We start from the raw sequence: 17945 nt of genomic DNA, 5'->3' as shown, positions 1-17945 counted from the left end.
CCGCGGTTATGGGCAGATGGGAATTTGTTAATGTCCGGTTGTAGAAAACCTGAAGTTGAACTTATTTAAAATGCACCAACCGCGTGTGTAACCGTGATGGTCTCTTTCCGGCGGAGTCCGGGAAGTGAACACGGTGTTGGAGTAATGCTTGACGTAGGTTATTCTAGGATCACTTCTTGATCATAGTTGTTCGACCATGCCTTTGCCTTCTCTTCTCACTCTCTTTTGCGTATGTTAGCCACCAAATATGCTAGTCGCTTGCTGCAGCTCCACCATCATACCTTTGCCTTTCCTATAAGCTTAAATAGTCTTGATCGCGAGGGTGTGAGATTGCTGAGTCCCCGTGACTCACAGATACTTCCAAAACCAGTTTGCAGGTGCCGATGATACCGTGCAGATGACGCAACCGAGCTGAAGAAGGAGCTCAATGAAGTTCGTGTTCGTTATGTTGTTCCGTTTTCAGTTGATCAGTAGTGGAGCCCAGTTGGGACGATCGGGGATCTGTGTAGCATTTGGGGTAGTCTTCTTTTATTTTGGTTCCGTAGTCGGACCTTGATTGTAACTGGATGATGTAATGCTTTATTCATGTATTGTGTGAAGTGGCGATTGTAAGCCAACTATGTATCTCTTTCCCTTATGTATTACATGGGTTGTGTGAAGATTACCTCACTTGCGACATTGCTTTCAATGCGGTTATGCCTCTAAGTCGTGCTTCGACACATGAGAGATATAGCCGCATCGAGGGCGTTACACTTATGCCTGGTGTTTTGTTCCACTCTTGTCGCCCTAGTTTCCGTCATACCGGTGTTGTGTTCCTTGATTTTGCGTTCCTTACGCGTTTGGGTGTTATGGGAACCCCTTGACAGTTTGCTTTGAATAAAACTCCTCCAGCAAGGCCCAACCTTGTTTTTATATTTGCCTAACAACCTATAACCTTCCCTTGGGTTTTCGCGAGCCGAGGGTCATCTTTATTTAACCCCCCCCCCCCGGGCCAGTGCTTTTCTAAATGTTGGTCCGAACCGAGCCGCCCGCGGGGCCACCTCGAGGAAACTCGAGGTCTGGTTTTACTCGTAGCTTGTCTCATCTGGCGTTGCCCTAAGAACGAGATACGTGTGAGTCCTATCGGGATTGTCGGCACATCGGGTGGCTTTGCTGGTCTTGTTTTACCATTGTCGAAATGTCTTGTAACCGGGATTCCGAGACTGATCGGGTCTTTCCGGGAGAAGTAATATCCTTCGTTGACCGTGAGAGCTTGTGATGGGCTAAGTTGGGACACCCCTGCAGGGTTTGAACTTTCGAAAGCCATGCCCGCGGTTATGTGGCAGATGGGAATTTGTTAATGTCCGGTTGTAGAGAACTTGACACTCGACTTAATTAAAATGCATCAACCGCGTGTGTAGCCATGATGGTCTCTTTTCGATGGAGTTCGGGAAGAGAACACGGTTCTTGTGTTATGTTTGAATGTAAGTAGTTTCAGGATCACTTCTTGATCACTTCTAGCTTCACGACCGTTGTGTTGCTTCTCTTCTCGCTCTCATTTCCGTATGTTAGCCACCATATATGCTTAGTGCTTGTTGTAGCTCCACCTCACTACCTTTTCCTACCCATAAGCTTAAATAGTCTTGATCTCGCGGGTGTGAGATTGTTGAGTCCTCGTGGCTCGCAGATACTTCCAAACAGTTGCAGGTGCCGATGATACCAGTGCAGGTGATACAACCGAGCTCAAGTGGGAGCTCAATGAAGATCTTGGTCGTTGTTTTGTGTCGTTTCCGGTTGATCAGTGGTGGAGCCCAGTTGGGACGATCGGGAATCTAGCATTTGGGGTTGTCTTCTTTTATTTTGGTTCCCTAGTCGGACCTTGATTGTACTCTGGATGATGTATGTTTAACTTGTATTTGTGTGAAATGGCGATTGTAAGACAACTCTTTATCCCTTTCTTATTCGGCACATGGGATTGTGTGAAGATTACCCCTCTTGCGACAAACCTACCATGTGGCTATGCCTCTAAGTCGTGCCCCGACACGTGGGAGATATAGCCGCATTGTGGGTGTTACAAGTTGGTATTAGAGCCATCCCCGACTTAGGAGCCCCCTGCTTGATCAAATCGCTGACGATGTTGAGTCTAGAAGAAAATGTTTTGAGTCTTAGGATTATATATATATTGGATAGTAGGATTCTTTTTACTCCTTAGTCCCTTCATCGCTCTGGTGAGGCCTCCTGACGTAGAAGTTTTGACTTCCCTCTCATCAAATTTCACGAAAAAAAATTAGGATCACGCGGGTATCTTGGAATCGTTCCGATAGTCTTGTGACGAGAGCATTGTTCTTGGTGCCTCCTGACATTTAGGGGTTGCGGCAGTGTCTCGGGGAGTTGAGCTCCAAGGTGTTGTCGTCACAATTTTATCGTTGCAGTTCTGGAATACCTGAGTTTCGCTGACATCGAAAATCTCTTTTATGTAGTTGTTGGTGAGATAACCTCGACGCCACCCAGTACTGGGGCGTGAGTTCGGGAGTATTGCCATAACTCGTATAACGAATGTTTTTCGAAGGTTGAGGTACATGATTTCTGAAGGTTTCTTGGTTGTGTGTTGAAGGATGGATACAGCTGGATGTAGGAATTGTTAGTTTGGGTGAGATATTATGCTTCCCATGTATCCCCAACACCTGATTGCATAACCAGAAAGTTTCAGGAGTTTATAAGTGGGAATTCAAGTATCACGTAGGATATCCTTCCAACAGACACATGATCCAATATGGGATCTATCGTATGTTTGTTTCCGGCTTATTTTGCAAGCCAATCCTTTGTTTTGTTTTGGTTTGTGGTATTCGAGTTGCTTCGAGGTCAAGTGTTGAATCCATACCTTTCCTAAGCGGTGTTCTCATATTCCTATGTGAATACAAATCCTTCTTGATCTTTGAGTTTGCCATCTCAATTTCTTCTGAACCGGTGTGTCTCTCTTCAAGTGGATCCAATCATTTTCAACATCCGCAAGATCAACTCTAAGTTTTCTCATCGGTGTTTATTTCATCCGTCCCAAGTTGCCTTTGTTTTTCCCTCCCTCCCATCCCTTTTCTTCAAGGACTCAGATTTCTTAATCAAGTATCCTTTTATGGACGTGAAGTCTCTTCATTCTTTTCTTTCAATGTTACTTTCCGGTAGATTCAATTCAAGTTGTAGGTGTTGATCTTATCCTTTCCTCGGTTCAAATGCTTTCTCATGCCGGTGCACTTCTTAATCATTCACTTCTCTCTATTCATTTGTTCTGGAGTGTTGAAGATATCTCAGAAGGCTTGTCTTTTCATTTAAGATCCGTTCAACCTATTTCGAGGTTGTTATCTCTCTCAAGCTATTTAATTCGACTGGCGCAATCTTCCTTTTAAATCGTTCAACGGTGGTTCTCTTGAGTGGGCCATAACCAACAGTTCTTTTTCCAGGATCTTACCTAACTTTTTTTTCGGAGTTATTCTCAAATCCATTTCAAAGTTTGACGTAAGAATGAATTGTCATCAGTCAAATGTCTTTCTCCAAGATCTTTCAAATTCTTTTCATCGTTGGTTCAACCTTTCTAATTTTCATCCCGGAGTATCTCAACAATTCATGGTGGTCTTTCTCATCGTCATTCTCTGTATTTGAAGACCAAAGAAGAGTTTATCTTCAATCCTATCCGTTCTCTCAAAGATTAGCTTCAGGATATCCTCTCATATTTGTATTTGATTGTGAGAATTCTTTTCACCCATCCAGAGCAATTCAGGAGTCTTTTCAGTTTGATTCTCCGAAGGCATCAATTCAGGTTTATTCATTCCCAGCTTTCAGCTCTCGTTCTCCAATCTTACTGGTGCATCATTCAAGTATTCTCTAATCAGTTCATGATCTCTTCGTTCTCATGTATCTAAATCCCCTCAAGTATCTTCTTTCGTTTTCCAATTCTTCCCGGTGAATGGTGCCTTTGCTACTTTCATTTTCAATTCTTACGATGGTTCATTCAAGATTTCTCTTCCTTCGTTATCATACAGATTCATTCGTTCTTTCCAATCCTACCGGTGGTTCGTTGAAGACCTTCCCAAGTTTGCGCCATATCTATCTTAATCTGGTCTACGAGAATAAGTAGTATGTCAAATCTGTTGCTTGTCATCAATCTAAATTGGTGAAGGATACGCATAATGTAATTCTTATTCTTCTTTCATCCAACTGATTAATTCCTATTCTGAAGGTTCATAAAAATTCTCGGTTCAAGATTCTCCATCTAAATCATTGCATGGCTTCACCTTGTGTTTTCAACTTCTCTTTTCTTTTGTTTGATCATTATTTTGTTACCGGTGTTCTCACGAAGGCTAAACATGGTGGTTCTTCAAAGATTTAATTCATTCTCGAAGTTTTCTTCAAGATTTTCCTCGGAGGAGCTCAAGTATTCTTCTTATTGCATTCCAAAGAGCAATTCTTTCTACCTTATCTTTTGAGGTGGTGTTATGTCATTTTTGACAATTTCCTTCATGTTTCATGATTCAAAAGTTGTTGGGAATGAGATAGCTAAACACATCAATTTCTTCGAGCATGAGCTCTTCTCAATCCATCAATCTCTTCGTTGGAGTTATCTTGGGTTATATTTCACCTAAAGCGTTCCCTAAGGACTGTTGCAATTTATGGTGGTTATAAACGACCCAAGTTCTTCATGTATCCTTCCGGTGAAATAATTTTCTCGTCTCCTTGTTGTTATCAATCCAATCTATTGTTTCTGTTAGTGGCAGAATTTCACCTCAATTTTGAGATGCTTTTCATAAGCCCACTATAAGCTTATTCGTTTTGTTGTTGGTTTTCCAACAATTCCGTTATAACCTTCTTGGAAGGGTGCTCTCCAAGCTTATTTGTGGCAGAAGTTGGCATTTTCTTCTACATTCTTTTATTCCAATGAGCTATCTTCTATTCTTTCTTCCGGAGGCATTGTGATGTTGCTCTATTCGACCCATCATCTTGTTTTGTCAAGATCATGTTCCTTTCCTTGCTTATCCATTTAACCGGAGTGTGGTGTTCTCCTTTCAAGTTCTTTTCATCTTATCAAGTTTTGCCTCCCTTCTCAACCGGAGTGCTGTCTGAAATATTTCTTACCTCTTGTGCCATTCTTTCAATAGCTCCGGAGGCAGTGTGTTGTTGATTTCATCAAGTATCCTCTCATCTTGTCAAATCCATGTTCAATTCCTACCATTTACAGTCAGAGTGTTGTCCAAATTATATATTCTTTTCCCTTCTCTATCTTGTTTTAACCGGAGTGTTGTGTCTATCATTCCTCTTCTAACCGGAGTCTCATCCAACTGCTTTCATTTTGCCAAGTTCATATTGTTGCCTTCCATTTCCAACCGGAGTGCTATCGTAATTGATTCTTATCATTCCTTGTACATCTCGTTTCTACCGAAGTGCTTGCTTGTACTTCTTGTCTATTGTACCCCTTTTCTTATGTCTTTCAACCTATAGGGTTCTCGTATGTTCCTTGTTCCTCTTTTCTAATGAAGTGTTTTCAACTTCGTTCATCTTTGTCGTATTCTTTCTTTCAATTTGTTCAACCTCTCAAGGTTCATGGTTTCACTCGTTTGTCAAAGAAGCAACTTTCTTTTACTTATTCCTCTTTCGTTTCCCTCCGGTGCCATCCTAGATCTCGGGACGAGATCCTCTTGTAGTGGTGGAGTGTTGTGACGCCCCGAGACCGACGCTCCAGAAGACTTCTAGCTACTCTGAGTTTCGTCGTGTGTTTTGTTTTCTTTGTTGCATCATTTGCATTGCATCATGTCATTTAATTTTAAAAACTCATCTAAATAAAATCATATGGATCTTCGGTCCATTTAAATCGAGGGATATTCACAATGGTGATTTCTCTTTATAACATATCCTCCCAATATTAGGGAGCTATAATAAAATATTCCATTTATTTGGAAGCCACCGCAACAAACTTGCATTATAAATCCCTCTCGTTTCTAAACTATCTTGCATCCATGATCTTTTCTCCGCATGCCCAAATTCTTCCTCTAACCTTCTCTTCTCTCCTTTCCTTTCTTCCAGTTCTCTGTTAACGAAAAGAGTAGAGAGGGAGAGAAGAAGCCCAGCAGCCGCATGCCACTAGGCCAGGCCGGCCCACCAAACCCCTTGAGGCCCAACCCTTTCTAACCCTAGCGAGCATCTGCCCGATCCTCATCTCCGGTCGATCCCTCACATCGTCCCCCCTCTGCCGCCACTCACACACACGCACACAGCTAGCGCTAGGAGGAGCGCTCGTGCTCGATCCCCATGGCACGCCTCCCCTATCAGTGAAGCCACCCTCCTTCCTCTTCTGCGCCGGCACCGTCCAGCCTCGTCGCCCCGCTGCATCGCCTGCTTCCTCGTCGAGTGCCTCCTCGCCAATCCCCGTCACCCGAGCGCCCGAGGAGAGGAGCTCCTCGAGCACCTGCGCCCGCAGTTGTCGTCCTCCACGCCCAGCAGGAGCCCGGTGTCGCTCACCTCTCATCACCGGCCTGCCCGTCCTCGCATCGCCGACCTCGTCTCCGGGCCCCTGCCTGCCAGACCCGGCCTCCTCTTCCTCGGGTCTCCCCCACGACCGGCCACCTCGTCGGCAACCAGACGAGCCACCGGAGCTCAGCAGGTCGCCGTGCCTTGCCCCGCCTTTTGCTCCTCTGCTTCTTTCTCTCACTCGACTCCATTCCTCTCTGTTTGCCTACAGAGGAGTTCGTCTGCCGCAATGGCGCTTCGCCACCAGCCAGGATCCGACGTCCCGAGGCCGATCCATCCACCTCAGCCGTCCTTGTGCCTCCCTGTCGTTCTGCATCACCGGAGTTCGCGGCGCTGCCGTTGCCCTCCTGCCTCCACGTCGTCCTCGTTCAGGCGGAGAACGAACGCACGCTGCCCCTACGCATTAACAAAACCACCCAGTCGCACACATCTGCTACCGTGGACCGACAAGGACCACAGTGACCGATGCCCTTAGGACCCCGGGCAGGACCTCAGGTACGACTACACGGTGATGGCGCCAAGTACCAAGAACGCGTGTACCACTACCGACGACTGAGACCCCGGATTCGACAAGTTCCTCGCGGTGACCCTGAACATCTACGGGACATGCACGACTTCGAACCGTGTACCACGTCGAACATGTACGGCTACACGATGACCCGCCAAGACCCTGAACAACTACAGTCGCCGGTGATTGGACAAGACAACGTGTACCACTACATCCACGACGTCCCGTGAACGCCTACTTCCACTACGAAACTCGTTCCGCCCGAAACGCGTGCTTCGAAGGTATACCACTGAGACGACGCCCGTGAACGAATGCATGTGATGTATGAGATGATCGTGGTTGCACCGTGTCCGAGTTGTTCTTTGCGAGTCCCTCGTTGCCTTGCCATAGACATGTGGGAACCCGGTATCTGGGAGCACCCCATCATCTTGCATGACACACTCACACCCACTTCCTTTTGCACTGGTATCCCCGCGAGCAAGCGGATCATCGGAATGTTGCCGTGGCATCATTTTCGTTTCACCGCCGTGGCACCTTTTTCCGTTGTAATTGCCGTGGCACCCCTTTGGTTCAGCCATGGTGGCAAAATGCTTCATAATATGCTTGTCAACATTTTCTTAAAATTGCATAAAACTTGCATATATCATCCGCATCATGATAACAACATTTAAAATGGTTAAAATTGTTGTTTGCATTAAAATTGCTAAATGCATATGAGGTTTTTCCGGACTTGTTGTTTGTTGTTTCTGGCCTCATTTAAACTTGCCTAAAATGTGTAGTTCACTTATGCTTCACCTCTTGCCATGTTTAATAACATTTAATATTGTTGAGTACATAAACGGGAGAGAACTAAATAAGTCATGTGGTGTTTCGTCAATATGAAACTCGTTGCATATTGAGCTCCACTTAAGTTGTAGTTTTTTTCTGCACTTTGCCATGCCATGCCTCTTTAAACCGGACAGGCATCATACTTGGTTGTGCATCATGCCATGTTTATGTGATGGTTGTTTACTATGTTGCTTGTTTCTTTCCGGGTTGCTTCTCATTAGCTTTGGTTTCGTTCCGGAGTTGTGAGGATCCGTTCGACTACGTTTGTTTGTCTTCTTCATGGACTCGTTCTTCTTCCTTGCGGGATCTCAGGCAAGATGACCATACCCTCGAAATCACTTCTATCTTTGCTTGCTAGTTGTTCGTTCTATCGCTATGTCGCGCTACCTACCACTTGCTATATCATGCCTCCCATATTGTCATGACAAGCCTCTAACCCACTTTTCCTAGCAAACCGTTGTTTGGCTATGTTACCGCTTTTGCTCAGCCCCTCTTATAGCGTTGCTAGTTGCAGGTGAAGATGAAGTTTGTTCCATGTTGGAACATGGATATGTTGGGATATCACAATATCTCTTATTTTAATTAAGGAATCTATATACTTGGTAAAGGGTGGAAGGTTGGCCTTATGCCTGGTGTTTTGTTCCACTCTTACCGCCCTAGTTTCCGTCATACCGGTGTTATGTTCCTTAATTTTGCGTTCCTTACGCGGTTGGGTGTTATGGGAACCCCTTGACGGTTCGCTTTGAATAAATCCGGTTGTATGAACTTGTTCCTTGCATCCGCCATCCTAAAGAGTAGAAAAGATGAGAGTTCAGAAGAGAAGAGAGTGAGTAGTGATCTAGGTCTTTAGCTTAGTGGTCGTGTCCTACAGTCAGCATGTGCTCTGATACCATCTCTGTAGCGACCAGACCTCAAACAGTCTGACCTCTATGCTCCGGTGTCATCCCTGGATCAGTAATGCTGACACCACACAGTACTCGGAGGATTTATAACAGAGTAGCAATCACACACTTATTACATCGAGTGTCTCAAAAGAGAACTTATTACAATAAATATGGCTTAAGGCCATCTAATAACGATAACAGCGGAAGGCTTGGAAGATAAGTGAGTCCATCAACTCCAACGGCATCACTGAGTATAGAACCATGACCTAAAAACTCCTTAATCGTCGTCTGAAAAGTCTGCAACATTAACGTTGCAGCCCGAAAATGGGTCAGCACATGGAATATGCTGGCAAGGTAACACATAGAGAGTAATGGAATGCAACAGCTATACTATATGCATATTTGGCTGGTGGAAAGCTCTATGGTTACAGTTTTTGTGTAAAGCCAATTTTTCCCTACTTCAAAGGAATAATTTTATTTAACTATCATGGTGGTTGTTAAACATTGAGAATGGTTGAAAGCATTCTCAATCCCAATTAAGTAACATCATTAAAACCCAACAATATTAATTAAAGTAACATGATGAGATTCACATGATAATCCAAGTACTAGATACTCAAGATGTCCATAACCGGGGACACGGCTAACCATGATTAGTTTATTACACTCTGCAGAGGTTTGCGCACTTTTCCCCACAAGACTCGATCGCCTCCGTTTGGTTTCTCGCACTACATGGTGTTTGAGAAGACGGATGACCGAGACATAGTCTTTCAGAAGCGCTAGCACCTTACGATCGGGTAGACCGTACCACCTACATCCCCTACATCTGCTAGTCTACCACGGTAAGAGTTCGCACAACTTAGTCAACTATGCTAGAGCCCATAATAGCTTGTGGATGCACACGGAAGTTTCTAGTATGGATAGTCTCATGATCCCTTTGAGCCTGGCTGGCGGTCCAAAAGAAAACAGGCAAGTCCTGGAATACCCAGGTGCCTCAATCCACCCAGATGTGTGTTTAATTTGCCACCTTAGATAAACCTTTAATTATCAATCTCACATCTTTCATGGATATCACTCACCCAATCCACGTCTACTAGCATAGCATGGCATAATAAGCAAATGTAGAAGTAACTCCCAAAGGTTTGACAATAAACAGGCAATAGGTTCTACCTCATCTACTTCCCATCCCACAATTTAATTAGATCCTAATCATGCAATGTGTGAGGATTGATCTAATGCAATAAAACTGGGTAGTAGAAAAGGTATGATCAAATTGTTACTTGCCTTGCTGATGATCCGAGAAATCTAACAATTCGAAGTAACAGGCGGCGCACTCTGGGTACTCTATCGCAGACAAACAAACAAGCATACAATAAGTACTCATCTAATGTACGGGTAAAACTCAAATAAGAGATCTAACCAGAAGGTTCAACTTAAGAACTCCGGTTGGCAAAAAGAATCAAATCGAAAGAAGCAAAGAAAGTCAAACGGCGAAAGAAAACAACTTCATTCTAGTAATCTGGATCTAAGTCAAATTTTACAGTAGCAAAAACTTGTTTAAGTTGATTATTCGGAAAGAGGGTTTCGAGACGAAACTCCAGGCGCTTGAATCGCCTGATTCTGATAAACGAGCGAAAAGTTATACTAAAACGAAAATCGGATCAGAAATCGCGATCAGAAAGTAACCGCGGAAAATCCGACGAAAAAGAAAAAAAGACGAACGGATTAATTCGTTAATTAACCTAATCCGAAAAAACCGAAAATAAAACCGACGAAAACCAATCGGTTTTTTTAAAAAACGGCACAGATTTCGAGGCGGCGGCGAACCTCGGGCGACGCGCGTCGTGGCGGCGGCAGCGGCTTCGGCGGGCGGGTGGGCTGGCGGCAGCGGTTATGGGCTGGGGGCTCGGGTGCGGCGCTATTTAAGGGCGTCCCCCAGGCGGAGTCCCGCTCGGGCACGGCCCAAGGTCGGTTTCGTTTTTTTTAATAATTACGCTCGGAAGAAAAATAAAAAGAAATACTAAACGGACTCCAAAGATCCCGAAATAAATTTTCCCGGGCTTCTAAAATCAAGCCCGACAAAGTGAACATTTATTTGGGCCCTAAATGCAATTCTGAAAACGCGTATTTTTTCTAAATTCAAATAAAAACATCGAAAAACTCCAAAATAAATCTTATTTGATTTTACTATTAAATCCTCAATATTTCTATGTTTTGGGAAAGTCATTTTATTCCCTCTCTCATATTTTTGTAATAGAAATAATCGATGATAAAATAAATAAAATCAAATGATCCTATTTTCAAAATTTGAGAAAACTCAAATATGAAAATAACGAAATCCCCAACTCTCTCCGTGGGTCCTTGAGTTGCTTAGAATTTTCTAGGATCAAAACCCAAAAGCAAATAAAATATGATATGCATGGTGATCTAATGTATAACATTCCAAATTGAAAATTTGGGATGTTACAAACCTACCCCCCTTAAGATGAATCTCGCCCTCGAGATTCGGGTTGGCTAGAAAATAGGTGAGGGTGGTCCTTGAGCAAATCTTCCTCTCACTCCCAGGTGGCTTCATCCTCCGTGTGGTGGCTCCACTGAACCTTGCAAAACTTGATAACTTTGCTGCGGGTAACTCGGCTGGCAAACTCGAGGATCTTAACTGGTTTCTCCTCGTAGGTCAAATCGTTATCCAACTGAATAGTTTCCATAGGCATTGTGTCTCTCAATGGTATGTCAGCTATCTCCGTGTGACACTTCTTTAACTGAGAAACGTAGAACACATCATGAACTCCTGACAATCCTTCGGGCAATTCCAACTTGTAGGCCACTTCTCCCATACGCTCCAAAATTCGATATGGTCCTACAAATCGTGGCGCTAACTTCCCTTTAACTCCAAAACGCTTTGTTCCCCGAAGTGGAGATACTCGAAGATAAGCTCTGTCTCCAACTTCGTAAACTGTCTCCTTGCGTTTAGAATCTTCATAACTCTTCTGTCTAGACTGGGCTACCTTGAGCCTATCGCGAATCAATTTCGCCTTCTGTTCAGACTCCTTAATCAAGTCAGGACCAAACAACTGGCGGTCTCCAACTTCGTCCCACGACAACGGTGTCCTGCACCTCCTTCCATATAAGGCTTCGAAAGGGGCCATCTTTAAACTGGTTTGGTAACTGTTGTTGTAAGAGAACTCTGCATATGGCAAATTTTCGTCCCAACTAGATCCATAATCTAGCGCACAAGCTCTCAGCATATCCTCCAAAATCTGATTTACTCTCTCGGTCTGCCCATCTGTTTGTGGATGAAAAGTTGTACTGAATTCTAGCCTGGTTCCCAAAGTTTCGTGCAACTGCTTCCAGAACTTTGAGGTAAACTAGGTTCCTCTATCTGATACGATACTTCTCGGAACTCCATGCAGACATACTATTTTGGTCATGTATATTTTTGCCAACTTAGCACTGGTATAAGTGATCTTTACTGGGATGAAATGAGCTACTTTCGTCAATCGATCAACTACAACCCAAATCGAGTCATAGCCTGAACGAGTCCTGGGCAATCCCGTGATAAAATCCATGCCTAACTTATCCCACTTCCATTCGGGTATCGGCAATGGTTGTAACAATCCTGCTGGCTTCTGATGCTCTGCCTTTACTCTCTGGCATACATCACAAACGGCTACATACCCCGCTATATCCTTCTTCATTCCGGTCCACCAGAAAATATCCTTCAAATCCAGGTACATCTTGGTATTTCCTAGGTGAATTGAATATGGCGAGTCGTGTGCCTCTTGCAGTATCAACTTCCTGATCTTCGGGTCATTGGGCACATAAACACGGTCTTCAAACCATAGGGTGTCGTGCTCATCCTCACGAAATCCTTTAGCTTTTCCTTTGCTCAGTTTCTCCTTTATAGCGGCAATCTCTTTGTCAGCTTTCTGAGCTTCTCTGATTCTATCCATCAAAGTTGACTGAATCTCTAACACTGCTACATAGCCTCTCGGAACTATTTCCAAACATAGTTCACGAAGATTTTCTGCTAACTCCCTTGGTATTTCTCCCGTCATTAACGTATTGACATGGCTCTTACGGCTTAATGCGTCAGCTACTACATTAGCCTTTCCGGGGTGATAATGCAATTTCATATCATAATCCTTGATAAGCTCCAACCATCTCCTTTGTCTGAGATTTAACTCCTTCTGTGTGAAAATGTACTTCAAACTCTTATGATCCGTGTACACCTCACAATGATTTCCAATGAGAAAATGTCTCCATGTTTTCAAAGCATGCACTACGGCTGCTAACTCCAAATCATGCGTAGCGTAATTCAACTCATGGGGCTTCAGTTGTCTTGAGGCATATGAAACAACTCTCCTTCCTGCATAAGCACTGCTCCAAGTCCTCGACGTGAAGCATCGCAATACACCTCATAATATTTGGTCTGGTCTGGCAAAATCAACACTGGTGAGGTAACCAAGCGTTTCTTCAACTCCTGGAAACTAGCCTCACATTCCTCTGTCCATATGAACTTGGTATCTTTCTTCAACAACTCCGTCATAGGCTTCGCAATCTATGAGAAATTCTCAATAAACCTCCGGTAGTATCCTGCAAGTCCAAGAAAACTCCGGATCTCTCCAACTGTTGTTGGGGCTTCCCACTTGGTCACGGTTTCAACTTTAGCGGGATCTACTGCTATACCTTCTCCTGATATAACGTGTCCGAGGAATCCTACTTCCTTCAACCAAAACTCACATTTGCTGAACTTGGCATATAATTGGTGTTCTCTGAGCTTTCCAAGTACCAAACGCAAATGCTCCTTATGCTCCTTTTCATTCTTCGAATAAACCAGGATATCATCAATGAACACTACGACGAACTTATCCAAAAACTCCATAAACACTTTGTTCATCATGTTCATAAAATAGGCAGGCGCGTTAGTCAGACCAAATGACATAACGGTATACTCATACAGCCCATACCTAGTGGTAAAAGCTGTCTTCGGAATATCCTGTTCTCGAATCTTCAACTGGTGGTATCCTGATCGCAGATCGATCTTGGAAAATACCTTAGCTCCTTGCAATCGATCAAACAGATCGTTGATCATTGGTAGTGGGTACTTGTTCTTGATCGTTACTTCATTCAATCCTCGATAATCAACAACCATCCTTAACGATCCATCCTTCTTCTCCACTAGTAGTACTGGTGATCCCCAAGGTGAAGAACTTGGGCGAATATATCCCTTATCCAGTAATTCTTTAATCTGATTCTTAATTTCCACCAAATCCTTTGCTGGCATCCTATATGGTCTCTTTGATATTGGCCCTGTGCCTGGCAATAGCTCAATCAAGAACTCAATATCTCTATCCGGTGGCATGCCTGGCAACTCTTCTGGAAATACATCAGGGAAATCCCTGACCACTGGTACTTCCTCCTGCACAACTCCTGTTAAGCAATTTACTTGAGTCCTCTTCGGCACATGTCAGGATACATACTTGATCCTTCTCCCTTCTGGTGTGGTGAGCAAAATTGACTTACTAGCACATTCAATATTCCCTTCATACTTTGATAACCAATCCATGCCTAATATCACATCCAATCCTTGAGATTCCAATACTATTAGGTCTGAGGGAAAAACATAGTTACCAATCCTTAATGGTAACCGATCACACCATAGACTAGCCACATACTCTGCTCCAGGCGAGGTTACTAGCATGGGTGACCTAAGGGCTTGGGTTGGTAGGTTATACTTATCCACAAATCCCCTTGAGATGTATGAATGCGATGCACCGGTATCAAAAAGAACGAGTGCAGTAAATGACTTAACCAAAAACTTACCTATTACTGCATCGGGCTGAGCTTCAACCTCCTCCACGCTAACGTGGTTCACATGTCCCCTGTTGAAAGGGTTCGGCTTCTTCCCAGAACTTCCATTGCCGTTTTGGCCTTCAGGACATTCATTGGCATAATGCCCTGGCTTCGAACACTTATAGCAAGTGACTTGGCTCAAGTCCTTCTTGGCTGGGGTTGAGGGGTTGGTGCGGTTCTGGCCATTGCTTCCTCCATTGCCATTACCATTCTTGGTGCCATTGTGATTGTGCGAGCTACCTACTCCATGGGTATGCTGAAAATGTCCTCCCGGTCTAGGGGTAAAACGTGGCTTCTGCTGAGCTCCTGAATTATACTTTCCTTGTCCATACTTCCTCTTGCTGTTCTCAATTTGCTGATGCTTGCCTTCAATCATAAGAGCACGATCTACCAACTCCTGATAGTTGTTGAAGGTTGCTACCATCAACTGCATGCTCAACTCATCATTCAGTCCTTCCAGAAACTTCTCCTGCTTAGCTGCATCCGTAGCAACGTCATCTGGGGCATAACGTGCTAGCTTACTAAACTCCTCCACATACTGGCCAACTGTCCGTCCTCCTTGGCGTAAGTTACGAAACTCACGCTTCTTCATGGCCATAGCTCCTGCTGAAACGTGTGCAGTACGAAAAGCCTACTGAAACTGGTCCCATGTGACAGTGTCGACTGGGAAGGTGGCTGTAAAATTCTCCCACCATGATGCTGCGGGTCCTTCTAACTGATGTGCGGCAAACTTCACCTTCTCCGCATCTGTGCATCCTGCTGTGGTCAACTCCCTAGCTGTCTTGTGGAGCCAATCATCTGCTACTATCGGCTCGGTGCTACTGGAAAACACCGGCGGATTCAGCCTAAGAAAACGGGCTAAGTGGTCAACAGGTGGTGGTGGTGGTGGTGGTGGGTTGTTGTTGTTGTTCCCCTGATTCTGATTCTGGACTAGCAACTGCATCAATGTGTTCTGCTGCTGGATCAACTGGGTGAGCTCCGGCAGAAAGGCAAATCCGGGGTCACGTCTCGGAGGCATCTGAGGTTTCAGAAAAGATGAGATATAAGAATAGAGGGGGTCTAAAGAGAAAACACTACCCATATGCACATGAGGCAAAAGCAAACAATTCACTTCATTCAAACAAACAAAGGCATACAATCGATCTAACTATCGCAAAGTGCTCGGACTACTATATTTACATGGTGGACTACTACTACTGATGAGGTGGTCTACTAGAAATATTCTACGGTTGTTGACTCCATAATATCTGCTCCTGCTTCATCAACATAATCATCATCGCTACTATCTCCTTCCGAGTCGGTTCCATCGATGATGATGTAGTCTTCCGGGCTAATCTCCTTGAGTTCTTCGTCTTCATCTACTGGTGTCGGGCCTCCCATAAATATCGCTAACTTCATTGTTAGGTCGGCATTCTTATCCACTAGTACTTCAATTTCCTCTTCATAATCTTCACGTGTAGCCTTGAGTTCTTTCTCCAGTTCCTTGATTCTAGTCTTAGCCTTCTTCAGATCTATCATGTCGGCGCACATCTGATTCTCCTGTCGTCTAATGTGCTGGTTTAACTCTTGGATAAAAGCTGCGATTGATCTATCCTTCCTGGTGCTGATCATCTCCCAGTGTTCATCTCGGCGCCCACAAATCTGATATATAGTATCCTTAAGATCCTTGCGGTAGACTTATCCAATGCGTCCCATGGCGATGTGAGCTGCCATACTCTTTCCTAGACTCCAAGTTAGTGCATCAAAAGAAAACTCTATGGGCTCAGTGACTGGCATGAACGTCCTTCCTAGAACTTGAACTTGAATCATCCAGCGCTCTTCTTCAGATAAAGTGGCGTTGTAGGTTCCCGTGAAGCTTGGTACTCCTATGTTCAGGTATCTAGTGATTTCCTTCAAGTGGCGTCCAAAGGGTGTATCTTCATCCGGTTGTGTGAACTTGTTCCTTGCATCCGCCATCCTAAAGAGTAGAAAAGATGAGAGGTCAGAAGAGAAGAGAGTGAGTAGTGATCTAGGTCTTTAGCTTAGTGGTCATGTCCTACAGTCAGCGTGTGCTCTGATACCATCTCTGTAGCAACCAGACCTCAAACAGTCTGATCTCTGTGCTCCGGTGTCATCCCTGGATCAGTAATGCTGACACCACACAGTACTCGAAGGATTTATAGCAGAGTAACAATCACACACTTATTACATCGAGTGTCTCAAAAGAGAACTTATTACAATAAATATGGCTTAAGGCCATCTAATAACGATAACAGCGGAAGGCTTGGAAGATAAGTGAGTCCATCAACTCCAACGGCATCACTGAGTATAGAACCACGACCTAAAAACTCCTTAATCGTCGTCTGAAAAGTCTGCAACATTAACGTTGCAGCCCGAAAACGGGTCAGCACATGGAATATGCTGGCAAGGTAACACATAGAGAGTAATGGAATGCAACAGCTATACTATATGCATATTTGGCTGGTGGAAAGCTCTATGGTTACAGTTTTTGCGTAAAGCCAATTTTTCCCTACTTCAAAGGAATAATTTTATTTAACTATCATGGTGGTTGTTAAACATTGAGAATGGTTGACAGCATTCTCAATCCCAATTAAGTAACATCATTAAAACCCAACAATATTAATTAAAGTAACATGATGAGATTCACATGATAATCCAAGTACTAGATACTTAAGATGTCCATAACCGGGGACACGACTAACCATGATTAGTTTATTACACTTTGCACAGGTTTGCGCACTTTTCCCCACAAGACTCGATCGCCTCCGTTTGGTTTCTCGCACTACATGGTGTTTGAGAAGACGGATGACCGAGACATAGTCTTTCAGAAGCGCTAGCACCTTACGATCGGGTAGACCGTACCACCTACATCCCCTACATCTGCTAGTCTACTACTGTAAGAGTTCGCACAACTTAGTCAACTATGCTAGAGCCCATGATAGCTTGTGGCTGCACACGGAAGTTTCTAGTATGAATAGTCTCATGATCCCTTTGAGCCTGGGTGGCGGTCCAAAAGAAAACAGGCAAGTCCTGGAATACCCAGGTGCCTCAATCCACCCAGATGTGTGTTTAAGTTGCCACCTTAGATAAACCATTAATTATCAATCTCACATCTGTCATGGATATCACTCACCCAATCCACATCTACTAGCATAGCATGGCATAATAAGCAAACGTAGAAGTAACTCCCAAAGGTTTGACAATAAACAGGCAATAGGTTCTACCTCATCTACTTCCCATCCCACAATTTAATTAGATCCTAATCATGCAATGTGTGAGGATTGATCTAATGCAATAAAACTGGATAGTAGAAAAGGTATGATCAAATTGTTACTTGCCTTGTTGATGATCCGAGAAACCTAACGATTCGAAGTAAC

The sequence above is a fragment of the Triticum urartu genome, chromosome 6, assembly GCF_003073215.2.
Source record: "Triticum urartu cultivar G1812 chromosome 6, Tu2.1, whole genome shotgun sequence".
NCBI lineage: Eukaryota > Viridiplantae > Streptophyta > Magnoliopsida > Poales > Poaceae > Triticum > Triticum urartu.
Note: the sequence above shows the minus strand (reverse complement) of the source record.